The sequence below is a fragment of the Odontomachus brunneus genome, unplaced genomic scaffold, assembly GCF_010583005.1.
Source record: "Odontomachus brunneus isolate Ranch 3 - 2012 unplaced genomic scaffold, Obru_v1 Obru_scaffold_043, whole genome shotgun sequence".
NCBI lineage: Eukaryota > Metazoa > Arthropoda > Insecta > Hymenoptera > Formicidae > Odontomachus > Odontomachus brunneus.
Window position 1 is genome coordinate 1,605,717 of NW_022639493.1, and position 20,426 is coordinate 1,626,142.

At 43.2% G+C, this 20,426-nt stretch overlaps 1 protein-coding gene across 9 annotated transcripts in view; it reads right to left on the reverse strand.

Moving 5' to 3' along the window:
• LOC116844600 (latrophilin Cirl-like) overlaps positions 1–20,426 on the reverse strand; it is a 682,731-nt gene that overhangs the window by 409,205 nt on the left and 253,100 nt on the right. The window lies entirely within an intron of this gene.

Consider the following 20,426-nt stretch of genomic DNA (forward strand, 5'->3'; position numbering starts at 1 on the left):
CTCTCTCTCTCTCTCTCTCTCTCTCTCTCTGTCGCTCTCTCTTTCCTGATGTCGGCGGCACTCAATGCTTAGCAGCGCTCAATGTTTAGCGCGACCAACGTGAAAGTCGCGGAGCAACGCGATTATCGTCGAGACATCTGTAAACTCCCAGGGTAACGACGATAATTGAATGCATCGGCTACCTCTCTCCGCAACCCTCCGCTAAGAGGAGAGAGGGTGAGCGAAGAAACCCGTACAACGATGAGCGCATCCTCTCGCTAGCCTAACCGCTCTCGCGCGCGCACGTTCTATGTATTACGCATAATTAATCCGGCGATGTTATCTCCTCTAACCTTGTATCCGTGCGCTCGCGCGAATAGAATCGGCGATCCACGATTCTTCTTTCATCAATGTTACCCTCCTTCTTCCTCGGCCGCGTATCGCGATGCTGCACACGATGTTGTGCGTGCGTGTGCTGGCGATGTGCACGTTGCACCGGCGCGCCGCGATAATCGCGATAAACTTGATGACAACGCGATTCCCATCTCGGAGGCCGCCGTCAGAAAAAGGGAATAGAGCAGAGAGAGAGAAAGAAGGAAAGAATCATTTGTTAAAAAGGGACGAAGAGAGGGGCAAGAGTAGGAACAGAAGGGGAAGGAAGCAAGCGGTGAGTGTATGCGCTCGACGCACAATCGAACGAGAAAGAGGTAATTTCGCGGCGACCATATATATATATGTATACATATATAAATTTTTTTCTCCTGTCTTTAATACTATTCCGCCACGGATTTTTCAGATCGGTAATCGAGCGCCTTTGGAAGGAATTTCCGACGACGCATTTCGCGATGCACCTCCGGAAGTTCTCTCTCCGTGCTTTTATCGAACCAAACCATCGCTGTGTACTCAGTTCTCTCCAGACGATCCCCCAAAAAAGTGCATTCAAGTGCAACGGGCTATTCTGCCCGCTGCGTACTTAACACTTAAATCGCGTACCAAAATATGAGAAAGGAAAAAAGAAAACAGCACGACGGGAGTCATTGCGAAATACATTATTCTCCCTGAATTAAATATCTGCCTAAACGATTTGTTGCGTAATATTTCGAAAAGTTTTGGGAGATTTGTTTGCTTTCGTGACGAATGATATTATTCTAAAAAATACATTATATATTACGATATCTATAATCACGTATTATTTTTTCTCTTTATGTTCCTGATTAATATACACGTAAAATATATTATTTTTTATGCATATTTCTATTTGCATTAGAGGAAGTATAAAGTTAAGATAATAATTAACTGTCTTCTGGCACACTAGACTTATTTTCGACCCCACCCGATTTCTAATTTTTTAAATTACTTGTAAATTATTGAAATAAGGATTTTCAGTTCAAGTGATAAAAAAAGTTGGTGGAAATATGAAGTTATATAGATTTCTATTAGCACTTTTACGGAATGTACTCTCTTAAAGTGAATCAGTGAATAGTCACTGACATTAGTTATAAGTATAGCACTGAGCAGTGTCAGTGCTGTACTTATAGCTGCAAATCGTATATGCGTATATTTACTGCTTTCAATGATGTTTCATTGATCCACTTAAAAAAAAATAAGCTAGAAAGAAACTGACCCCAAAGACTTCAGATTAAGATGTCTAAAATATATATGTTGTGAAGGTTCCTTCTAGGGTTCTAGTAAAGGGAAAGCATCGCGCTAACACAATGCAATAAATAACTTAATAACAATTTTTGCATCGCGTCAGACTGTGGCGTCGAGGTGGGAGAAGTGACACGCCGCTTCTGCCGCCGCCGCTGTTCGGATAAAAACATAAATCTACATATTATTAAAGCAGCGACGATCAAAGCGATCGAAATAATGCAGATTATCAGAAAACGCCGGTGCCGCGGCAATTTCTGCAGGCACTTAAAATCATTTCGACGCCTCTCGCCGATGAATATTGAACAGCCACGCACCTGCCGGCCGCCTCCCCTTTCCAATCACTCGCGCGTCCCCCTGTGTACCCCTTCAACCTCCCTACCATTCCCCCTCTCTCTCTCTCTCTCTTTCTCTCGTATCGCAATGATTTTGAACACGAACTCGTCCATCATCGACGACCTCGTGCAAAATCATGCAACGAATGATCGCGAGGGTTATGAGCAATGAACAGGGTAGATAGGTAGGTAAATGGGTAGGAGGGGGAGAGGGACAGTTACAGAGGGGAATCAAAATTATTTGTTGAAAATCACATTAACGAATCGACGAAATACAATGTGCGCGCGGCCACAGCGGCCTCGCGAGTTTCAATTTTACACCCAGGCGCATTTTAATGCACGCCGCGCAAAGCCCGGAGCTCCGATCGGCGCGCAATTAAAAATAATTGACGACGACAACGAGCCGGCGCTTCAGGCTGGAGAGGCCGACCGCACGGGAAATTAACTCGCAATTTTCTCCGCGGAAAACCCGCCGTGAGTCTCTCACTCGTAGAATGAACGGGAGAGAGTCTTTGAGAACGCGCCCAAACGGGATCGCATTCTCGGAAACAACCCTTTAAAGCGTTCTCTTTTTAAATGATCACTCCCGAGATAACATTGCGGCCAACAAAAAGCATTCCCCATTTTATCCCCTTATCGGGGATTTCAACGGGAAACTAAGAGAGAGAAAAAAAAAGGAAGAAACTGCGGCATCCGGACTCTGCGAGTGTGTCGGTCGATTGATTTTCCGCGCGCGCTGAAATCCACGCTTTGCACCCGAGGAAATAAAGCGCTTTATGGAATTTCGGGCTCTCGCGAGTCGAAGTTTACGCGCCGTTCGATCCTCCCGCTGACTCATTCGAATTCGAAGTCGACGTCGCACAGCCGAGACATCTCGCGAAACTGTCGGCTTATCCAGCTACCTCCCGAGCGCCGATACATCCCCTGGTGTTTCGATCGCGAGAACTTGGAAGGAACAGCTAGAGGAAATGGATGAGGAGGGCGAGGAGGAGAACGACGAGAAGGCAGAGGCGCACAGAAAGCCAGTATATATACACTGCATGCGAAAATGTCGGGCGCAATTTCTGAAATTCCGTCGTGTCGCTTCCCCGCGCCGCTCGAATGCCGCCGCATTCGTCCTCTCTCCCTCGTCGTCTCGCTTCGACCTTTCTTCCACCTCTCGTCCTTGTCGAAGCCCGCCTCTGTCTTACTTTCCCGGGGCTCATCGCGAGCAGACATCCTCGGCGCGACGCAACGCGACGTGGAGCTGACATGATGCTTTGAAAATTTCAGCAGCCGATACCAGGCTTTGTAACTTGAACGCAAGCGAGCGAGTAAGCAACTTCGACGAGAACGGATTTCAATTTTGCCTCAGCCCCGCTAAGACGGAGACTCGCACGTAGACGCACGTTCATCAGCGATTATATCGTGCAAACAATTAATAACTGGTCCTTACGACGCGCAGTAATTATTGTTACAAACGTGTACAAATAGTCGATTCTACGCGCAGAGCATTTGAAGCAAAGGGAATTTAACATTTTACCTTAATAGCTGGTGATTAATAACTGGAGAAAATTGGCTAACGCAGATTCGATAAAGTTTTAATACTAGCAATTCATTAGAATCGAAACAGAGATATCGCGCTATGTAAGGTTTATGTAGTTTCATCTGAAAAATACAGATCCGCTGATATCCAAGAAAATGCAAATTCGATATCTTTGAATTCGAGAAATGCTCTCGCCTTCCAGAACGCTTCAGGCCGAAATCCTATCGTACCTATCAGCAATCGAACGTTACTGCGAGCGTGACACGGATGAGATTATCGAATGGTCGATGTGGCGAAGGCTTCTGTTGCGCCCGTGCTTTATATATAGAACATATGTCCGTCTATAAAGTGAGTTTTCAATCGACTTTTGAACTGTCGACGCCATACATTTGTCGCACATAAATCTTGAAACGAGTGTTTCACGAAATTGATGTCGAACTATCAAGTGCAATTGCTATACTCTTTCTCTCTTTCTCTCCTTTTTTCCTGGTAGTTCAGTATTCCCTTTAACTTACGTAACCAAGAAGGGGATTTGGTTCACAATTATATTCTTTAACCACACACATCTATTTATTCCTTACTTCTACTTATGTATTTAGTTATCCGTATCCCTATAGTTACACTGCCTCTCTAATCGACTTTACAATATTACCCTCGTTACCTAAATACTTTTGTAATCTCTAATCTCCTAAACTTCACACTACCTATATCTTCTCCTTGTCTATCATATCTAATTATACTTTCCTATTTCACTCAACGGGTATTATATCGTCTTCATACACAACACTCAAAACTCTGTCATTCCATTCAGCTGTACATATTATTTGTCCTTTTCCTATCCGGTCTCTTCATTGTTTTTCTTATCTTCTATTTTCTTATTTCCTTTTCTCATCCTCTTTTTCTCCAATTTTCTTCCATATCTTATTAATATCATTATTGCACTCTATATTTCCTACTCTAATCAAGTTAATGAAGTTCTAACTTCATTCAGTTTTCTTTCTTTGCTGTTTTCTTCACTTTCTAACTAAAGTTAAGCCTCCAATTTACATCGTCAAGAAGGACTTTTCCATATCCTATAACCTTTCTCTTATTCTTTGTGGTTCAATATTCTTACTTACACAGTGCTTGTCCCACTTGTGACTATTTGTGCCATCTTTCTTCCCTACACTTTTATTTTGCTTTTTGATCCTCTATCTGAAATGACCAAACCTTTCCTCTTTATATCTTGAACTTTGTTCCTCCATTCCTTGTGTACTTCCGTCCTCTATTACCTATTATACATTTCCTCTATCGATAATTTCATCTGCATTACCATACCGATTTAAGCTTACCTACATTACCTACACTATCCTAACTCATTTCTTATGATAGCATAATCTCTGTTATCAATGCACTTTTTCCTTTTTTCCACTGAATCCTGCTTTCCCACTTAACACCTTGTTTCGCCTTCACTTACACATTTCTTACGCACTCATTCCTACATAATTTCCTCTATCCGATCCCCCCTCTCTCCTCCTATAATTCATTCAATATACTAAAATCATTCTAAACTCACACACCATGTTAATCAAGCGTCCACTTGCATGCCATCTAACCAAATCCTTCTTTCCTGGTAAATGAATAATTATCGGAATCAATTGTGTATGTTATACCAATATATTTTCCATTATGTAAGCGACAATGGGGCAAAAAAATTTCTCTCCTATAACATGGAAGACATTCAAAATGGATAAATCGTTCGACAAATACGATGACGTGCGAATCTCGTTCATTCACCGTAAGCCATAAAAAATCGTGGAAAATGAAATTAATTTGCATAATGTAACGCGAGCTGGTGCTCGATAACGGGACCGGGGCAGTATTATATTTCGCTTAAACGCCGGCCACACCGAGGAGGTCAAATTGAAGTCGCGCAAAAAGGCGGCGCGCTTCTTCCACGGCCACGAGGCGAAATTAGAAAACTGTCAAATTAGTCTTGATTCATTCGCGGTGTGTATTTGCCATGTAAATAACCTCGCATATGCAGGCGCGCGCGCTAAGCGGAGGTCGAGCTTCGCTACTTCGTCCCGATGCACTTCGGCGGAACGTAAAGCGATTACGGGCAAGTACCGTAAAGCGCCGATAATTTTAAAGGCACCAGGAGACCGGGGAGCGCCATCGGCGAACTCCGAAGGAAGGAGGGTGGACGAAGGAACGCGGCTGCCGAAAGATTCGTAAACGCCGTGGATGCCCCTGCGGGCAGAATTCGTGATTTTTTGCGTTGCTGCACCGTCCACGAAACGAGTAATCACGTTAACGTTACCTTCGTGTAACTTTGCGGAAGTGCGCGTCAAAAATTGCTTCCATATTCCGAGGTATTTAGGTTCTCAAATTACTTTGTAGAATACGATACTGTAAAACTTTACAAAAATTTCAGTGTGTGTATATGTGTATGTGAAGATTATACACGGAGAGAATAAAAACTAATATAAATTTTCCGTGTAATCAAGGAATAGATCGACATTTTGCAATAATTCGCTCTACCTCTTTATTTTTTTTTTTATATGTGCTACTAATATTTTTTAGAACTGAAGTGTGCTATTAAAACACTTGTTATGTTTCTAGCAAAATTCTATCTTTGTAGACTACAAAAAGCATAGTAAATAGAAAAGAATGAGAAAAAGAAAAACTGTAATATTCTCTTCGTGAAATATATCCTCGTTGTTGAGTGTAAAGTTAGATATAAATTTTTGTATTGGCAAACCGAGAGAAAGCATGTGACGCGACAAAGAAGATAAATGGACTTGGGGACAGGAGAAACGCGGGTAACAAATTATCAGCGATTTTATCTAGCGAGATGATACAATTAGTATTGTCAGTATCGTGTCTGATCAACGAGAATGCGATCTCGCTGCTGACACGACGCGCTTCACCGTGATGAAGTGCAATAAGGCGTATAGAGTATCCGATGAGCGATACGCCTGCTCACGTTCGTATGTGTGTGTGTGTGTGTGTGCTTTTTCTCTCCTCTTCTTAGGTCTATATTGATCTTGCAGAAATACCGAGCGTAATAAGCAGTGGAGTTATAAGCAAGTCGGCTTATATCACACGACGGAGATATGTCAGGCGCGGTAATACGTAACGTCATACACTCTCGCACGAAATGTCGAGAACGTAAACCGTCTCCCAGCTAACATCGACTTCTTTTTATCGTTCTATCATTTCCTCGGGATGTCGTCGTCGCCGTCGTCGTCGTGTCAATTCGCGACGAAAGGAGCTAAACTGCCGTCAGACAGCGGATGTCATCGACGTCGAAGGCCGTCACGTCGCGGGATGAAAAAAAAATTACGCGAACGCCGCGGGTAACGATTATATTATTCGCCCCCTTCCGAAGGACTTGATCCTCGCTGCGTGTTCCGCGTGCACGATCCCGGCTTAGGGGTGCTCCATGGAACGAGGGCTCACTTTTCACTTAAGGACCAGAGCGCGGGGTCGGGGCCCGTCTAACTGCCCCGCATTATTCGTTATTACGGTGTGCGTGGTGCGCGAGGGTGGCGGCGGCGACGGTATCGCTGGTAAATCTGAAAGAGGAGAAAGGGACGAAGAGGAAGAAGAAGAAGAAAAAGAAGTAGGAGGAGCAGGAGGAAGGAGAGAAATGCGATTTATTCATACTTCGAAGGCTCTTTGAAAGTATACGCGAAAGAGTGACGGTTTAAAGTGCGTACTCGGTGGTTCAACGGCGGTCGGTAGAGACAATACTTGAATAGAAGTAACTCGACTGTTCGGAATGTATTATAGCCTTTCGACGCTAATGCCCTTAAATTGCATCCTTTAAATTAAATCGTTCGCTATAATGTGAAACAAGCAAAGATGCCTCTTCCTGGCGGAAATATCACTCCGGAGATCACTTTCGCTTTGCTATACACGATAAAAGACACTTTGCATTTGCGTTGAAATCGGCAGAAATTGTTTATGTTAAATTTTTAATATACCCGTGTGCTGTAATTTAACGTACTGTTGTTATTTTGACTATTGTAATTCATATTCATTATTTCTAAGTGTCAAGATTCCTGGCTACTCGCTATGGCCACTTTGATTTATGACGTCAGAAGGGAAAAAATGCATATCTAAAATTCCTACAAAGTACATCAAAATAATAAAGAAATATAATAAAAAAAGAAATAATACTTGTAATCGAGTTTATGCTTCCATTCCTATCTTATGCAGATCATCATAATCAGTTTACGTTACACCTCTCGAGTTTTCTTTCTATAAATTGTACTTTAAAGAATATTCCGAAACGACCGATTGCGTACCGATGTGAAATAGGATATGTTGTCAGTATCAAGAGGCGCGTTTAGCTCCTCGAGTAAATGAGGAAAACGCAGAGTAAACCGTACATATAAAGTCTGACACGAGCTCTGAGTGGCAATGGTGGGCTCGCTCATTTATACCGCGTCCCAACCGAGTCCCGTAAGATTTCCGCAGGATAGCAGTCACCGGAAGTCGCCCGCAGTGCCTGGAAGCTGGGAGGACGGCCGGGAGAGGAAAGTAGGAGGAAAGGAAATGCCTGCAGTGACGTGAGTAGTCGTTTGCTCCGGCAACAACGAGAATAACGTGAGTTAAGCCACCTCCACCATCCTCCTCGACTTCCTCGCGGCCGCCGGAAAGATTCCGACTTACGGGGGCGGTTGCTTTCGAATTATTTCCTCCTTATTTACCTCCTACTGTCTTTTTACTTTCTTATCACTGCTCCCTTATTTTGTCACACCTTATCATTTAACTCAGAAATGGTAACAATAGACGAAAGATGAAAAAGTCAGAAGAAAAGAGAGAGAGAGAGAGAAAGAGAAAGAGAGCTTTGAAAAGCAGACTGATTTCTTTGGAAGGAGTTTAAGTAAAACGATTGCGTGGAAGGGTGTTTTTAATCGATAGTCGTGATTGAGTTCAACCGGCCGCCGTCGTCGCTATTTTTCTTCGTCTTTGCGACTTAAAGTTTCATCTGATCTGAGAGTTTTCTCCTTTGAAGACGTTTAGAAAGCTTCGTTAATCTTAAAATGCCACTTACCAAAATCAGCTTTTTCTATTTAATGCGTTCATCGACTTTATGAATTCCTACTTAATTCTCAACTTTGCAATTTTGACATTTCGAAGGAAAGTATGCATTGCTAAGGAAATTAACAACTTTTGGCCTCTCGTAAAATTGACATTTCAAGATTATTTCATAACTGCTCCGTAATAATGGCATGCAATAAATATTTGCTGTATTGGCAAGGGATAACTCGTATTATTAGCTAATACAAGAGGACACGCGCGCATAAATCCAGTCTCTAATCGCACGGCAATAACAATAATCAAGCGAGATAATCGTTTGATATTAATATCAGTGGACCAGCTCATAATCCAGCGTTTCAACTCCGAATTAAATCGCTCGGTGTATAATGAGCTCGCATCGTGGGCGAATACTATGATGAAAGGCTCGCCGGTGCCTTTCCGCCGCAACACGCCGAAATTATTCATCAGAAATAAACGCGAAATCGTTCAACCGTACTTAATCGGAAGCTCATTTCTCAAGCTTATATCAGTTGCTGAATTGGTTTTCGTTATCAGCCACCCCTAACGAACGATCCTTCCTACCCTCATTCCGCTTGCGACTAATTAAACGCGCGTACGTGGAAAATATAAATCTTTCCCTTTTTGTTTTGATAAGTGATTTGTTAAAATTTTATCGCGCTTGCATTTTGCACTATGCAGGATAATTTTGAAACTTCCACCTCGCTATGATACAACTCGTCTCCATTTTCAAAAAGCGTTTCACAAGGAACACATTCTCCTAAAGTAAATCAGTACAAATTTTTCCGCTGAATCAGTACATGAAGTCTGTCGTCGATAATCAGTGAATATTCACTGATTTTCGGTTAAAACATTTCCAAGTTACTGCTTCATTTCACCGATTCTGATCAGTAGAAATAAGATTTTACTGCAATATCAATAATACATAAATTCATTACGCGCTGTATGGATACTAATCTTCTGCGTTCATGGCGACGAGAGTAACAGCTCCCATCACAATTTCCACGCGATGGCACTGTCTGAGTTTGTAAACTGCATCAATGGTAACAATTCCCATTATTCACTGACCCTCTCAGCGAAATTTCACCAATTTGCTATACTTATAACTGAATCATCAATTATAAGTACAGTATTTCAGTGAAGAATGCACTGATTGTATCTAGGAGAATAGAGTGCTTCGTAAAGAACGCGTGTATCTCTCTCTCTCTCTCTCTCTCTCTCTCTCTCTCTCTCTCTCTCTCTCTCTCTCTCTCGACGGATTTTTCATCGATCGTTCTTTCTCACGAGCGAATTTCCACTTCACAAAGCATGCATTTTCTCTTCGGCGATAGACGGAATTCTTTAAATTAGATATCTCGAGTTTGCAGCAGGAAGACAATTTGTGAAATTTTCTCGTTCGCTGTTTGGGCAGCACACGAGATACACCACTTGTGCGGCTATGAGAATGAGAAAGTGGAGAAAGAGACGGAGAGAAAAGGGGGGAGAGAGATCTAATCGACACTTTATCGAGACAGGTACACGTGCATCGAGCGTGATGCAAATCGCGTCCCGTCCCCATCACGGAACGAAGTCTTTCACAGTGCGCCGTTTGGCGATAATAAACGGGCGAGTGCAGCTGCGGAATTCCCACTTCCAGGCCAATAAATCTCGGCCCACCGGCGTCTATTTCGTGTTACATCTAATGATTCCGGTTCGCCGCTTCGATTTTACCCCCCTTATTCTGCGCGCGACATTAACCCCGACGACGACGACTACGACCACGACGACGTCGACGACGATGGTACGTCTGAATGGCGCGGTAACGATTCCCTTAAAACAATTTATGCGCATTGATTAATAGGATAAAGCTCCAGATCGCGCCTCCCTCGCGCGAGCAGGAGGGTGGGCCTCGCCCGAAGGAGGAGGGGAAGATACGAAGTACCTAAGCGCGAAATGCAAGGGACCGTGAAGCCATCAATTTAAACGCGCATTGGCGCCGGATCGCTGGAGCCCTTAAATTTGGCAGAACCGACAGCCATTCGCTCGGGGCGAACCGACGGTATCGCGCGAATAAGAAAAGCTCTTGATCCGCCGAGTCCTGTACGCTCCGGACACGATTAATTCCGTCGACTGAGCGGGAATTTATTATCAGCGGAGGGCGCGCTTCTAATGTCCTCCGGTGATGTTTAGAGGGCAAGTCGACTAGAGAGAGATCGCATTATCGCCTGACAGATGTTCCAGGCCTGCTTCGTACGCGATTCCTACGTTAGAATTCTACAAATCGTCCGATCAAATTCTTCCAACATTCGGACTTTGATTACAAAAGTACGGACTGCCGACAACACCATTCATGCCATTCATTGCTGCGCTGAAAAATGTATTTAACATCTTCGATATTTTCCGAGATTTAAGACCCGTCCAAAAAACCAGGAAATACAAATATATTGTAACAAAAACTAAAAAATTAATTTTCTAGGTTGGATTATTCTTGCATTACGGCCAATTGGTCGATGGTAGCGCAAGACATTTTGGCTACCAGTCTGAAGTTAGCTACCGGCAGTCTATTCTTCTACAATCAAAGGTCTCGGATCTTAGATATTCGGTTTCCACGACATTTTCGGGCTGCTGAGAACAATTATCTGAGCAAACCTATGAAACACGATATGGGGAAGGGAAAGTTTCGGATTATACGTCCCGAATTACAATAACCTCTATACGAGATGCCGGCATGGATGGTTGGCAGGTATCGTCCCGAAACTGAAGTATGTAAAAAAAAAACCGTTTGTTCCCTCGCGTAAGTCGATTAAATAAAATTTATATTCAATGAATTTCCACACATAAGAACGCTGTAAATCCCTTAACGAAGGAGAAGACGCACGCCTTCCCCCAGCGAAGAGGCAGAAAAGGAAGAGGAGAAAAAAGATCGTGCTGGAAGCGATAAAGTGCTAACGTTGCGAGATGCACGAACCGTTTACCGATCGAAAGCGATTATTTGCGGGTCCGCGGGTTTCCTTATTCTTTCCCTTATTCGCGCGGCTCGTATTTCGGGCAATAATAATCCACGGGCTACGCGCTCCATATTCGTCGCGGGTCAATAACGCCGTCGGAGGCTCGGAAAAAGCGCCGATGCACGTGCGCGCGCGCGCGTATACATGCTCGCATATGTGCGTGTGCGTATGTGTGCACACGGGGATTCGCGCGAAAGCGCCGAAAAGCAGAACTGCATTACCAATATGCCGGCAGCGACGGTTGTTAGCTGCAGTCGCGCCGCACTGCACTCGAGCAACGTCGCTCGCCTCTCCCCGTCGAACTATTATCGTAGCCGCCGAAGCACGAACGATTACGCTCCTATTTTAATCTCTTAATTGCGTTCCGCGCGCCGCGATATCTCGACGACGCTCGAAACAGGAAAGGCGGCAGATCCCCCTTTCAACGGAGTCTCGAAAAAAAAAATGGGAGCTGGTGGTGGCCGCGAGTGCCTTTAATGGATAGCTCTTCTCCCGCGACTCTCCCCCGTTCGACGTTCTTCCCTTCTCCTCCCCCCACCCTCTTCTCTTTCTTCCCTCATGCGTTCTTTACCCTCCCGCGTTGTTTTTTATTATTCCGCCAGCCGGCAGATCGAGCGGCCGATTTCAGCGAGTTTCTCGCCTCCCCCGTTTCTGATCTCTTCATTTCAATTCGCTCCTCCTCTTGTGAGAGAATATACTGACAGATGTCTTCCTCAACCCTTTCACGACTCTTCTTCCAATTCAACCTTGGAGACTTTCATTATCGGCTGCGCGTATTACTTCGTGTATTGCGTGCGGAATTTTACGTGTGTAAGATTAATCAGCACGTTATTTACGACAGATCATTGTTGTGTAACAAAATTACGCAACGTAGAGAGCAACGGAATGGAGATGAAATGACATTTCTGTCGATAAAAACAAACGTCGAGGTATTTTTAAACGTGTATACACATCTACACATGGGACAAATAAACGAAATAAACCCCCACAATCCGTTCACTATCTACAAAAGTGCAAGTCTGTGTCACATGGCTGAAGGGTAGGACAGATCTTTTAATTTTACTTGCGCGCGCGTTCACGTTAACGCACGGAATTAAAAATAGGTCGCATTCTTCGTTCACAAAAAAGCCAGGGTGTAGAGAAGCGGCAAACGCCCGAGGTGTCGGCGGCGCTCTGTATCGCGTCTTCCGGAGCTGCCTCGCCGCTTTTTCTTTTTCCTTTCTTTTTTTTTCTTTTTTTTTTCTCTCTCGTTCGCGTCCCTGCATCTCACGCGCGCGCGTCGAGGGTGCGACGTTAGATCGGAGATAAGATACGACAGAAACGCGCGTATCGAATCGTGTCGAACAAATAATTCGGCCGAAGTGTTTTGGGCGGCGGATACGAGAAGGGGGGAGGACGAGGGGGGTGTACGTACACGTCGTGAGTGTAGCGGGGTTATTAATTCTCCGACGGTGCCACCGGCGTGACAAAGCCATCTGATGTAATGGGCTTTCGCCTGGGCCGATTAAACGCGTCGAGGAGAACGAGGATAAAAAAACAGAGAGAGAGAGAGAGAGAGAAAGGGCAGAAAGGAGGGAGGTAGGGAGAAAGAGAGAGAGAGAATAGAGACAAGAAAGAGAAGCAAAGCACTTCTTCTTCCTCCTCTCTCTATGTGTTCTTTGAATATGGACAATAAAAATCAGTAAATCCAACAGCACACCTGTGATTGAGAACTCCGACTGTGACTCCGAATGCGCGATTATCGAAGATTACGTCGCGTCAGTACTGTTATTACTGTTTGGACTAACGGGAAATCAGCCCACGCAACAAAATTCTTTGGACTATCTGACATTAGTCCATCGCATCGTGGGACGTTGAGGATCCGATTTGACAGGTGGTATTTTCCAGGCCCGTCAAATTATACGGTATAATCCTCTCGCGAGTGTACGCGCGGATAATTATGACGAATTATTGTAGTGAGAAATGGTGAAATGCTATTATAAAATGAACGAGCGACAAGTGCATCGCGTCGGACTTTTCGTTCGTGTAACAAGCACTACCGTCATCGCGTGATTTCGAATATCAATTTTCAAGTAATAAAGGTAACAATAAACGCCGAGCGTGATTGTATGAAGGTAAAAACGCCTGGAAATCGGCCGCAGAAGTATGTAGATAAATATAAGGAGCGACGTAAAGCCAAATTTGCAAGTCGCGAACGCTCGCTCGCCTTAACTTGCAAGAATTTTACTTTTTGGTACGAAAAAGCGGCCGTCGCGACGGCATCAATCCGACGCGCCTCCTTCGGGAGTCCTCTCGTCCAGTTTTACGCGCTCCTCGCCATGGGACATAAATTTCCGCGTTTTACGGTTTTCAGTACATCACCATCTCGCTTAATTACGAGCGGGCTGTCGTCGTATCGATGATTATTTATACCGTGTGCCCGCGACGTTTATTGCTCGTCGTCCGGCTGCCTCTACGTGGCTGCCGCCCCCGGGGGTGCAGGGACTTAATGATGTCCTACGATGTTCAGCAAAAAGGCGCAGCATGATTTACATGTCAATCTCCGACAGCGCGCGCGGCAAGAAGCCAACACCGGAAAGCCGAAGAATCACGTCGCATATTTATTAGGTCAACCGCGACGTGACGCTCGAGTAATCAGATTTTTCCATGACGTGAATGAAGAACGTAGATGGTTGTTTTACATATCAATCTCAGTAGAGAATTCAGAATACAAAAATATCTAATTTGCAACTTTACTTACGTTTACACAACTTTATTTTCAGAAAGTTAGCAACTCACATAAAAGAACACGTCAACCATAAAAAAAATACTAGTTTTTGATAGTCTCCCAACATAGACTTAATGGGCATGAATTTGATTGGGATCATGTTAAGATTCTTGATGAAGAAAGATTTTACTTAAAACATTGTGTCTCTAAAATGTTTTACATTGAAAAACAAAGGAAGACTACTAATTTACAAGAAGATACGGTATAAGAACTATTTTCCTATAATCGAAAGACTTTAGATGTTCAAATGTATGCTTGTTTTGATTTCTTATAATACTTAGACTTGGTATATTAGGATGCTTCATGATATCTTAGACATATTAGTGACTGTTAGATAAACATTTTTTATTGTCTACTGACTTATTTGACTTGAGTTTTATTCATTTTTTATCTACTTTATACGATAGTAGCCACGATTTGGTAGTATCTGGGGTTGAACAATTCAATATTTTAGCTGAAAATATCACTCCGATTTTTAGATTTTTATAAACGTTAACACACTTCCAAAGAAGATATTCCAAATATTAAAACCAAAACGTTTGTAATCTTATTACGTTTGTTGTATTTATAAATATTTCATTGTCCTCGCCTCACTAACGGCATCAACTCTTATTGTCTTCATTTTATATTTGTACACTCTAGAGAGCGTTATTTTGTTCATTTGACTTTATTTTTGTTTAAATAACTTCATAACAAACTGGTTGAGGCTCTCTGGAAAAGAGCTACAGGAATTTTTCCCGAATTTCTGTACAATTTGACGAAAAAATGCGCCGGACATGAGTGGCCCCCCTATTCACTATTGCGAATTAAATTAAACGCGACGTGCTCGCACGTCGATGCCGATCGATATCGCGACGAGTTGCAGCAGCGATGGGAAATGTGGTGAAGTACCGAAGTATCGAGAAAATCGCCAATAAACCGTCGCGCCCCGATGCGGAATCCCGGCGCGATTAAAACGCTCGTGGCTGGCGCGCCCATCTCGCATGCGTTTTGCTTCGCGCGCAAGCGAGCGCACAAGAAGCGACGAGAGCGTCGTTCCCGCGCGCGCGAAATAACGTTGTTAAACGCGAGGGATTGCGGGCGGCAAGAAGCAGGCAAATTCGCGCTGAAATTGATTTGATTACCCCGGCTTCCTGCAGCGATGCACTTTTTACCGGGCAGCGAGAAGTCGCGCGGGCCGAGCCGAAGCGAGCGAGCGAAAGACGAGACGAATTCGCGCGAGTGCGAATCGGTCGCTCGATTATAATGTCCGGGACTCGACGCCGCGAAGGGGACGCGTGATTCCATTTGCCGGTCGCAAATCGAAACCGCAACCCCGCGCAAACCGCAACGATAGGTATATATTACGTCGATCGGGGCGGGCCGAACCGACCGCGCGCGCGTCCCCTGCGCGCTTTAAAATCGTCCCGCCGATGCATCCAATCCTATCCCGTCCACTCGGCGTCGCGCGATCCCGCGTTTCCCACCGCGAAATCCGTCCGCTAAATATTTCGCGAATATTGGCCCACGCCGCGATTCTATTATGCCTGTCCTCGGGTTTAGATTCCATCTAGATTTTATGACCACCTCGCGCTCCCTCGCGCATTCTCCCGCTCGTCGTTTTGTCCGTGGACGTACATCGAACGAACGAAGCGGACGGATTAATCCGCCGTTCCTCACGACCGGTCAATTCCCGACGTGAGAAATCGATTCTCGAGAAGGTGGACGAACGGAAAGTGCCACGTCGGGATAATGCGCTGCGGAATTAGAAGTTGAAATAAGAAAATCGCGATGATTATGCATGCAATGTTGAATCTGCGAAACCCCCGAACGAATAATCAATTGCCACCTGCTTTTGTAAATGATTCGGATACTACCTTGAGAGAAATTAGAGATACTAAAATATACAGAGGTGCAATGTGATTGTTATAATCGCTTCGAAATAGCCAAACAATAAATAAAAAAATTTTTTCCAACTTTCCTCCCAGATCCAAAATTGTGTACCATATCACTTTTTTATGTTTCAACCACATACAAATATAAATATTTGCATGTTTTTAAGTTTGATAATGATAAATTAGAAATCTGTCATATTTGTTGAAAAAAGTGGTGAATTCTAGCTAGGTTGTGGGAGATATGCACTTGCAGGAAGAGTCAGTCTATTCTAGTGAAACTGTCGAAAAGATTAAAATTTTTACATGCATTAAAAAAATCTCACACAAGTCCATTTGTAGCACAAATATCGATAAAAATATGAAGACACAAGTTTGATGTTTTGAAAATGGCATTATAAAGTGTATAAAAATACTTATAAAAAATTAATAAATAGTAAAATTTTACAATGTTTTGTCAGAAAATTTCAGATGCTCTTAGTAAAATCCCGTTTGAACTTTATTTAAATATCTTAAATAAAAAATTTCCTCAATTTTATAAAGGAAAATTGATTTTTTATTTTATAAGAAATATATTTTCATTTATTTCAAAATTGCGCAAATCTATTTGCAAAATTTGGCATTATTATGTTACTATCTTATAGTTTATATAAAAAATATTGATTTTCAACAATGTTATGGCAGTTTAATATTGTCGGAATTTGCTTGCGATAACGATGACAGCAAACTGATGTGACAAAATTTCCTTTGTAATCAAAATTATATTACTATGTTATCTATTAAATTAACGATTTCCCGGTGTGTTTTAGCAATACACATTCGTCGGTACAGTAATTATTGGAAAAGAGCTATGTTTTCGATAACAATGACAGCAAACTGATGTGACACAATTTCCTTTGTAACCAAAATTGCATCACTATGTTATCGCCGCATTATCGACATTTGTTAAATAATGTCATACATTACGAAATGTTAACGTGCGCCACACGTAAAATAACTTCGGTGCAAAATAGCTTCGGCGAGCGAACAGGACGTTATCTGTAGTAAAGAGCGTATACGCGCCAACCAAATCGCAGCGACGCTTTAGGAGTCGCCCCTTGAATTTTCGCGGCGCGACTTGCGAAGGAAAAGTCGGCACGCACGGACTGATACGGGTCGTTGACGGCAGTCGATACGGCAAGGCCGCGGGATAATGGTGGATGGTGGAAATTTCGTTTTCCCTCGCCGAGAAATCACGAGAGTCAGCGGGGGCGGTGGCGGAAGCGAAGTTCGCCGGAAAACGCGAAGTAACTAGAGACCGCCGACCACTTTGCGTAATTACCAACCACCCGGCCAGGACCGTACTATTTAATCGGGCTAAAGTGCAAGAGAGGTCCACATTCGCCTCTAACCCCTTTTTTCCACATGTCCCTTCCGCCGCTCCGTTCACCTTCTCACCGATCCGCGAGCGGGATGCGCGGCGAAAAAAAGCGACGAGCGAGGTCGAAACGCGGCCGAGCGAAAAAACGAGATCCGGCATGGATGTCCAAATATTTGAGCGAGCAAATGATATCTCTCTCTCTCTCTCTCTCTTTCTCTCTCCCGCCTCCCTCTCCCCCTCTACTCTCCCTCTCTCAGTTAGACGAGCCGCGGCGGAGTAACCCGCGAATTTTATCCCGCTGCCGCCCATCGTTTTTAACCCTTCGCTTCGTAATCTTTCCATTTGCGCAAAAGGTCGTATTTTTAGTCGGTTTCGTGTGCCTTATGCAAGCGGGGAAATATAATTTAGAAAATCGCACACGCGCGTTCTCTCTCTTCCCGGATTTAAAAAAAAATTCCATTCGCGGAAATCTTGTAATAACACGGGGCGGTTATCGCACAGGAACAAACGCGTTAAAATTATTAAATGAATATACGCATCGTTATCAAACGCGCTTCTAATTTAATCGAAATATAACATAAAGTCTAAGAAAACATTGCTCATCTACGAATATCCTTCCGACTGGCATTTCTTTGAAGAAAGATATCTCTACGGAGTGACAAAAACAATATTTTGTTGAATTGCGTGTAAAATAAAAAAATATATATATATTCGAAACAAAAAAGAGAGAGAGAAAAACCATGAATTCGTTGTTTGGTAAAATAACACGAGTTACAGGAAATAAAATCGAGCCAGGTTTTACCGAAATAGAATTTCTCGTGATGACAATTTCGCACGGGTGTGCAGCAAATATGCGGCGATGAAGCGACGGGATTAACAGAGCAAGCGAATCTCTCCGACTGATATTTTTTCAAGTCGCCACATGAGTCGCCTTCAAAAGGCGCGAGGGTGGAGGAGAGCGACGGCAAGCGGGCTGGAGGGAGGGAGGGAGGGAATGAGAACGGGTTTCTCCGCCCGGAACTCGTCCCGAGCTGCCCCTTCGTTTTAACGATGCCGCAGCATCGCTGCACTTTCGTGCACGCGCTGATAATTTAGGAAGTTACTGTTATTGAAACGTAAGTTCATGGCGCTCGTAAACTCATTTCGCTATAATGGCGGGCTCATAATGGAAAATGCCGTTCGCTCTTTTAACCCGTTGAATACAAGTAGGGAACTTCCGTTATTGACCTTTGAAATTGTCCGCGCCAAGAGAAATACCCTCCTGACATCTCCGCGGGAGATGTGCACGAAGTCGAAAGTTTTCAGTCTTTGCCGAAAGTAATGTAAAACGCTACTTAGAATTACGCGAAAGAGAACGTGTTCTTGCAAAGTTCAGACTTCTCTCCGAGATATATATCTCTCCTTGCGGAATATCCGTTGAAATGTACTCCACTAAAAAATGGCTGTCATTTGAGAAACTCGTTAAAATTGCTCGAGTGTATAGTGCTCGCGCAGTAATAGTGCAATATTGAAAAATGCAGGAAGGAGATGTCAGATTTGCTTGCTCGATATCTATTCCAGTACGTGGGACAGAACTGAGCGCGCGCGAGTGTCACGACGTTGACGTGAAGCGACAAGTATAATCGTCATCATAAAGTTTACTTTGCACCACGAAGCTCGTTTTTAATTTGTCGCGATCACGCCAAGAGAAAGAGAGAGAAAGAGAGAGAGAGAGATCTCTTTCTTTTCCCATACCGACGTTCATTTCGTGTTTCGAAACTAAGAGCAATGTTCATACGTATTATACGTCACATTATATTGGTAAAAATTACTTTCACACATTATATCGTCACTTTGACAGCTGTCCTAACCGATTAATGCACAATTCTATTAGTATGTTCGTAATCGTGACTATTTTAAGCAATGCCAACTTCACTTCACGCCAACTTCGCAAAAAAGAGTGCAAATCGTTTAGCAAACAGCTGTATACCGTGAAATAAATGTAAAAAAATGTATAAAATTTTGTTCGATAAATAGTGAATTTATGAATAACTTTCTTGACGCGCCATTGAAAATATGCCCCTTAGGCGCCTTGAAAATACATACCTGGTAAATAAATTCCTTAATATTGCACCGAATAGTAGGAAACGACAATAACGAAAATAACGTGGAATAAGGGAATATTCTAACATTGTAAAAAGCCGAAGTTTATGACCTACATGGAAATAACGTTTTATCGCCTCCTGCGACGCGTATGCATATTGCTTCTCCATTTATTTCGATTTTTCCTACAGCTGTCATATCGGATATTTATGAACGAAAGACGTATTGCGTATTTAATTTTGTATTTCTCGGTTGTGGAGAGGCGGAAAGCGGCATTGCATATTGATGCTCGGCCTCTGCATATTTACAGAAACGTTCTCATTATGCGACCGAGATTTTATATACGGCACAATTTCTTAAACTGTCAGATACATACGACTCCATTTGCGATTTTATATACCGTTGTATTTTTCCCCGTTCCTGTTAACCGAAGCCACCGAGATTATTATCTCACCGAACATTCAGATTTACAATTTAAGACATTATATGACTGCCGACTGATACAAAGTATTTTTTCGTTTCGAAATTTAAGCGCATTTTGTTCCAAATATTAACTATTATTATATACAAGATTTAGGGAAAATCGGGATCAAATAACATATTTTCCAGAATTTCGAAATTACAACTTTCCAGGCAACTAACTGACTATACAAATATAACAGATACAATCTTTCTCTGTGTTTATGCATGCAGTTTTCAATATTGCATTATTACTGCACGATACACTCGAGTAATTTTAACGAGTTTCTCAAACGACAGCTATTTTTTAGTGAAGTACATTTTAACGGATATTCCTGTAAACCATTTGTTTTTTTTTT